The sequence below is a fragment of the Protopterus annectens genome, chromosome 6.part0 (assembly GCF_019279795.1).
Source record: "Protopterus annectens isolate FY-2018-M chromosome 6.part0, PAN1.0, whole genome shotgun sequence".
In the NCBI taxonomy this organism is placed as follows: Eukaryota; Metazoa; Chordata; order Ceratodontiformes; family Protopteridae; genus Protopterus; species Protopterus annectens.
In genome coordinates this window covers 1,361,186,066-1,361,194,030 of record NC_056737.1, presented here as the reverse complement: position 1 = coordinate 1,361,194,030, position 7,965 = coordinate 1,361,186,066, and the positions used below count along the sequence as shown (strand labels likewise).

General features: G+C 36.5%; 1 protein-coding gene across 3 annotated transcripts in view; it reads right to left on the bottom strand.

The window, feature by feature from the left end:
• Positions 1 to 7,965, bottom strand: part of KALRN (kalirin RhoGEF kinase) — a 4,346,166-nt gene that overhangs the window by 2,007,777 nt on the left and 2,330,424 nt on the right. The gene's annotated exons all lie outside the window — the stretch shown is intronic.

Genomic DNA, 7,965 nt, shown 5'->3' with positions numbered 1-7,965 from the left:
TTACATAGTATTTAATAAGCAAAATCTGCACCTCAGCATAGTTAGTGTAAATCTGTGCTTTTCATAAATGAAACAGCTCGTATGTTCATAAGCAAAAGTATTCTACACTTTTAATAGCAGGCTCTGCGGGGGTCTCATCAGTTTATTCACTTTGTTGGGTTGCCAAAGCATCTGCTGGTCACACTTTACAATTAAAATGCATACTCCTTGGATCTTTCATTATAATTTGACCCACTGCCATCTGACAGTCTGGGCAACACATTAGTTTTTCCAAATATTGTATACCAGACAGCCCACTTTTGACATGCCTTATAATGATGCTCCAAACAATAAATGTTACCAGAATTATTCTACGGCTTTCGGGTTAACAGAATAACACATTAAGGAAAGCAAAAATGAATGCTTGGAATGCAAGGTATTTTTCTCTCTTTTGTTGACCCTCACTTTCATCCTCTCCATCCTGCTCTCATTGTCTCACCAACCACTTTATTTTAAGCATTCCTTCTGGACTGATACCCAGCCTTTGGGTTTGCTTCTGCTTTAATGACCAATTGCCAGCTCAGTAGCAAAAGCAATTGCAATGCAAAAACATTTGTAGTGAAAGAGGAAGTAGGAATGTGAAAATACTTTAGAGCAAGAAAATGTTCTGGCTTTCCGCACCAAAATTAATTTTTGCTTGTACTCTTAACCATGAAATGCATGTCCAGGCAAGTGTCCAAAGAGTGTAAATGTAGTAGGCACTGTAAGCAGATGTCAAGCACTCTTTAAAGCGATGCAGTCCCTCTTTAGTGCTGCATCACCCCCTATAACAGAACCCTCCTGTCCACAGGCTGCTGTAAACTGGGGCTTACTGGGCCATGTACCCAGCTTGTGAAATGGTGTACCCTAGTAAATGTTCTGGTAAAAATACAGTGACTTTTTTTCTTTCAGATATGCATGCACAACCTCAACCCACATACAGGATCGCTTTCTCTCTTCTCATTGGCTGTGTTTGGCCTCGCAAACCCAGCCAGTAAGAGAGTAACTTCAGAAGACATCAAAGAATGGGACTTGACCAGTCCTGTTACTGCCGTACATTTAAGCAATGGTTCTGTGTGCACTGTTAATGCACACCCTAACTTGACTTTTGTGAAGCAATAGAGGTGATGATTTTCTTTCTCTGTTGATGGAGTTTTCTTTGTTTTGTTTGTGTACCCTTGGAGGAACTGGGCTAGCCAATCTGGAGCAAGAGATTGCAGAAAGGGGACTAACATAAACAGGAGAGTCAATGGAGGAGTCAGGGGAGGGGACAGGACTCAAAAGCAGGTGGCAGATGTGCCAGTGACTGAGAACAGCTGGGGATGGATGGTCATGTTGCTTAGTGGGGTCAAGACAGAAAGTAGCTGAGAGGCAGGTGCAGAGATTAAAAAAAAAAAAAAAGATCCACTGTCTATATAGTAGGCTATCTGGTAGTCGGTAAGATCAGGTGTGTGTTTATTTTTATACAGATTTCCCCAAGCTTTATGGTTTCTGATTTGTTGTTACAGCTGGGGTTGGCAAATGTGTACGAGCACATAGGATCACACCCCACTAATGATTGTTAGTAACAGATCTTTTGTTGTGTTAAGAATTTGAGATAGAAACGTATGAAACTTTATTTGGCCATTTTTGCAATAGACAACTCCAGTGTAAAAAAGACTGCTGCTTATTTATTTTACTGTTACCTAATGCTATCGATGGATTGGCCACAGCTAAATGTTGTGTAAGGGAAATTCAACAGAAATCAAGGAATTTGTATATAAAACCATTAACATAGCATGTGCGGTGATTTGTTTCTTTTATTTTTCTGCATATTTATTTGTGTTGACAGCCCAATGTCAAGTTTTGCATACCGAAAAGACTTTAAATGTTTTTATAATAGAACACAGTACAATGCTAACTCAGTTTGCAGCCATCAGCACATAGCCTATTTCCCACTTTTACATTTAAATAGAATAGCCACAAAACTGCACTGCAGAGCCTTGCAGGATTTGGCTTGACTTGTTGTATCCTGCTGATTAGCCATTATTTTACTCATTGGATTACATATGAAATAACATTTAAATTTACTAAATTTTCAATTATTCCATTATGCAGGATATGCTGCATGTCTTAGCAAGGAGACAAGCAACATGCATTGCCAAGTGCTGCTGTTATCTAACCAAATAATTCTAACAATTCAAAGGCAAGATCTCATCTACGCAAACTCAAACTGTTCCATAGTTAACAGATGTAGGCAGTCTGTCTCATTTTTGATTTGATATGCTCCACTACAACTGTCTACCTGATTTTACACTGGATAATATATTACTGCGGTCACTTGTTCTACGACTTGACTTCAATGTAACATCACCGGATTACACAAAATATAATATGGCAATCTGTTTTTTTTTTCCAGTGGGCAGGCAGGGTCTGTGAAAGTAACAGGTGATAAAATCACAACTGCATGATCAGATGATATACATTACAGTTATCCTTATTTCTTTCATTTTCTTTACAATCAAATATTGGAGATGTATGCAGTATACATATATATATATGTATATATATATTTTTTTTAATTTTATTTTATTTTACATTTGTTTACTGGGGATGACCGACAGAGCCAGTGGCCCTTTTCAGTGGAGACCTGGTAAGAAAAACTCCAATACACATATATATGTATGGGTGCCGGATATTATATCGAATGTACAGTTCACGGACATAAATAGGTTGATACCAAATGGTCGATACAGACAAGAGGCATAGGTGCATGAGATCAACAATCCCTGAGTACAGGAATATTTCCTTTTCCTGGGGATTGTGTGATCTTGGAGTTGGCATATATAATTAGCAGGGGTTCTGGGGGGAGCAACCTCCCCACATGGGGGGTGCAAACAGGCAAACACTTGCCATTGGTTTACTCTGCTCTGGGATAACCCCTGGAGCATGCATAGAATGTGTTGTTCTTAGTGTGTTCAACATTAGGACATTGATCTGTAGGGTGTTGGGTCACTGTAAATTAGATACAGTGTCCTACACACATATCTGTATATATACAGATATATATATATATATATATATATATATATATATATATATATATATATGTGTGTGTGTGTGTGTGTGTGTGTGTGTATGTGTGTGTGTGTGTGTGTGTGTGTGTGTGTGTGTGTGTGTGTGTGTGTGTGTGTGTGTGTATGTGTGTGTGTGTGTGTGTGTATGATGATTCTAGATGAATTCCTCATTAATATTCTATATTGCCCATATGTATCACTACCATAACTGCCTTTAGCAACTGTGAAAGTGTTTACAAGATGTCTCCAGTATCTGTTCCAGATAGGATGCTACTGTCACTGTTACTTTTGTTTGCTGTTAGGTAATTGTTCATGTGACATATTATGTAGTCTACTAAACAGAAGATTTTTGGTATTTCCTGAATAGGTGTCCATTACAATTTCTTCAATTTTGTTGAGAATGTTGATAGCAAAAAAAAAAAAAAAACAGAGAGACAGAGAAAGAGACAGCCAGATTTTTCTAAATAAGCTGCATCTGTTTGGAATTCAAAATACAAACGGAGAGAAAGAACCAATGGAAAAATAGTCACAGGCAGAAGGAATGTGTCTAATGATTTTGTTCTCAGTGGTGCTCTGCATTGTACATTTTCTGTGAAGCATTAATCCCCCTTTCAATAGCATTGCTGCTCGTGCCCCAATCTTCACAGTATAATGTAACAGACAAAACAAATGGAACAGCACAATACAATATGTATGTTTCTATGGAATAAATGATGTAAAAATGTTGTTTTTTAAGTTCTTAGGGGAAAACGAACTTCATTTCTTTATTACCCTCACTCATTAGGATGAAATACCCCTTCAGACCGCAATCTCAGATCCCTTAGGTAGCATAGAAAACAGAGATCTGTGCCATGTTTGTCTTGCTGGCTTTGTAAAATTATTAAAAAACGAGTATGTACATGGGCATTCCTGAACCAGTGTGCTGAATGATTTTAATATCTTCATGGGTAATCTACATGTCCCGCCATGTAAATGTCTTTCTATGCATCCTTACGCACTTTCCCATGCTCTTCTGACTCTCCGTGTTTGTCGGGGTATTGCTGCTTTCGCTTTCTTCTTTCTGTCTGTACTTAGAACCAATATCCCTGAGGTAAATAAGATCACACGCATTTTACAAGCCATCTCTTTCCCAGCATAATCCATTTTCCACTTAAGATATATTGATGAGGTGAAATAACACATATGTTTTTGCTCATATACACAAGTTTGTTGAGTCAATCTGATAAATTATGAAAAGTCATACAGGCAATGTGTCCTTAAGCATTTTATACCACTGAAGTAAAGCATTTTTATTTTTTCACGATCAATTTACATATCTCTCATTATGCAAATAAAGAAGCTTGTAAACATCTCTGTATATGTACAGATGTTTCAAAATAGTCTATCATGTGTCTGTGTCCTTTACTTTAAGAGTGGTGTGAGCACATCTGTCTAATAATTAATATCAATTTTATAAATATTTGTTTCCCAAATCAATAAAAAACTGTTGTGAAGTATATTATGAAGCAAGTAATTAAAAAAAATAATCAGTGAACGAACTTTGAAAAACAAGACAGTGTAAATAATAACTGTCAAATATGTCTGTCATCCTCCTTATCTTAAAATGTTCATGTTTACCATGAGCAAATGTAAGATCTGCATAAAATTAAAACATAATTACATGTACCTCTCCTGCTTGCAAGATTAGAATGCCAAACAATATCCAAGGTCATAGCTTTTCAAGTGCATATAGTTTTTAAATTGATGTCCCAGATTACTTTTGTATCATGTCCTAATGCCTTATTCTCATTTACTGACATTCTACAGAAAAATGATTGTCAGACCCCGCTGAAACTTGCTGAACTGTGTTACTGTTGTTATTATTGTTATTGTTATTGTCATTAGGGACATTGTTGTTATTATTAGTGGTCATACTATTGTTGTTTCCACTTTCATTATCATTCACCTCACCCTGTGTGACATTGTTGTCATTAGTTGCATCAGTATTGATCGTGTTCTCCTGAAAAGCCCGCCAACATTGTAAAGGGTAGGCCAGGGTCTGACAAAAATAATCCAACATTTGCTAAAGTGGTTTCATCTACAAATAACCCCCGTGGATCTGGTCCTTTTTTGGTGGACCAAGGGGGCAACAAATGGACTTCCAGGTGGTCAAATCAGGTTCAGAACAAGACAAAAACGAGGGGAAGAAACAACAACAGAAAGAAAAACTAAATGTTTCAGACTTTGAAATTTGTATGTTGAATTTGTCAAACAGTGTTTTATCTAATGATGCGATTTCAGTCTTGAAAAAAGGTTTTTCCTACATACCAAGTAGTTCTGTTAATATTACCAGACTGTTAGTTGATTTCAAACTTTTTTTGAGAAAACTGAACCGTTACCTACTGCATGATTTAAATGTAGACAAACAAGAGGTTTGTAACAAATTTAAAAAGAATAGCACATATAACCCCCCTTGTGCAACACCTTGCAAGTGTTTGGTGATATGTGTGAACTGGACATGAGGAATATTGTTAAGGACACCCACATGCATAACCTTACTGTGGAAGAACACCAAGTACTGTGTATTTTAAGTAAAAATAAAGACATTAGAGTAATGAGAGCTGATAAAGGTGGTATGATGGTGATTATGTGTACTGAAGATTATGTTAAACACATTGAAGACATGTTGATAAATGACACAGCTTATTCTGTTGTAGATAAGAATGTAATTAACAACAGTTTTTTGAGAATAAACACTGATCTTTTTGACATGTTTTGTCAGGGTAGTTTAGATCAAGAAACATATGAATATTTGTTAGTGGAACATCCCAGCATGGGATGTTTCTTTGGGATACCCAATGTACACAAATCAGAAACAAATCCACCCTTTAGGCAAATTATTTCAGCCAAGAGAACCAAGACAGAAAATATTTCTTTATGGCTGGATTACATACTTAATCCTATAGTGCAAAAAGCAAAGTCGTACCTTAGGGACTCCTGGTACCTTTTGGAAATTTTTTGGGACATTAACCTCACCCATGGAGATTTTTATTTTGTGTCTTTAGACGTTAAATCACTAATTACATGTATCAGTCAAGATGCTGGTATAGAATATCTGAGAGATTACCTCAGTGGTTACACTGACTTTACACACAGTAAAACAAGAGACAGTTTGCAGGCTTATGGGTATAGTTCTTGACAATCATTTTTTTGAGTTCAACCAAAGATATAAGCAGACATCAGGGGTGGCTATGGGGGCAAGGGTGGCCCCATCTTTTGCCAACCTTGTAATGGCCGTGTGGGAGGAGAGATATTTGTATGTACACCCACAAAGATCCCACATTATTTTATATTAAAGATTTATTGATGACTTGATATTTCTGTGGACTGGTGATGAGAGTGAATTTGAGTCCTTTGTTTGGAACTTAAATCAAAGCACAGATTTTTTGGAATTTTCTGTGGGAAGTTTTGGTAGGACGATTAATTTCTTGGATATACATTTGGCTTTTGGTATGTTCAGTAATGCTTTTGTGAGTAAGATTTATAGGAAAGATGCTTTTGTCAACCAATATTTGCACAGAGATAGCTTACACCCTAGGCATATGAAGAAAGGGGTGATTAAGGGGCATTTTATTCACCTCAGTAGACTTACATCTGATGATGACATTTTTTTCAAGAGGTCATCATGTTGACACATTTTTTTGAACAAAGAGGGTATGACCAGGCTTGGTTAACCAATATACATAAGGAAGTGTTCATTCTGAGACAAAACGCTACCAAACCCATCATCGGGGAGGGGAGGGTGGTGATGTAAGTAACAACAGGAAAAAGAAGGACAACACAGTGTTCAACATTTCTTTCCCCATCCCCATTGTCAATGAGATGGGTGTTACTAAACACATAATTAAGGACAATTGGAAGGTTTTGATGGGGAATAGGGAACTCATACAGGTAGTCAGTGTAGAACCCAAGTTCACCTATAAGAAAATTAAGAACATCAAAAATATTTTGCAAAATGGTGGGGGGCACACTTTAGCATCAACTGATGTGAATAGTGTTCGAGGTACTTTCTCCTACAGAAAGTGTAAAGAATGTAGTTATATAAGCAATACATCTAGTACATTTATTACACATCTTAAAATGACTATTTGAGTTCACAGACGGTTTACCTTTGAGAGTACAAACATAGTTTATGTGGCAGTATGTGACTCTTGTCCTAGTTACTACATAGGAAAAACCATTAGATGTTTAAAGCGTAGAATACATGAGCGCACACTTGTTATTAAGAAAAAGGACTTTACCAATTATTTAGCTAGGCATGCTATTCACTGTGTGAACTTTAAAAAGTTCACCTTTTCAGTCATAGATTATGTTCAACAAGTGGATTATATAGGGAACACTAATTTGATTTTAAAATGCAAGGAGTCATTGTGGCAGATCAGTTTGGTAGCAGACAGAGCCCCTGTTCTGAATGAATGTATTAATATTAAGTGTTTTTTAGCACTAAAATAATATCATAATAATATGATGATGTTTTTATATTAAGACATTTTTTATGATGTTAGTATAGGTTCATAGGTTCATAGGTTAGTATAGGTTCATACTAGGCTATCTGCCCTAGGGCATTTATAAGCCTAGCCAGAGTGTGTTTGGCTTTCGCCACCCATTTTAAATGAATTTTGCTATGCCCTTTTTCGAGGTTAGTATAGGTTGAATAATTAATTTAATGCCCTTGCGAGCCATTTTAAGCCTAGCCAATTATCCCTTGTGAGACTCAAACCGTGCACCTTTTTTTTTTTTTTTTTTTTAAGGCAAACACCTTAACTATTACGCCACCCTCCCAACCCCCAATGTTTTGACATTTATAGCTGTTTGGAAAATAAGACAGTTTTTTATTTTTATGGTATGATTT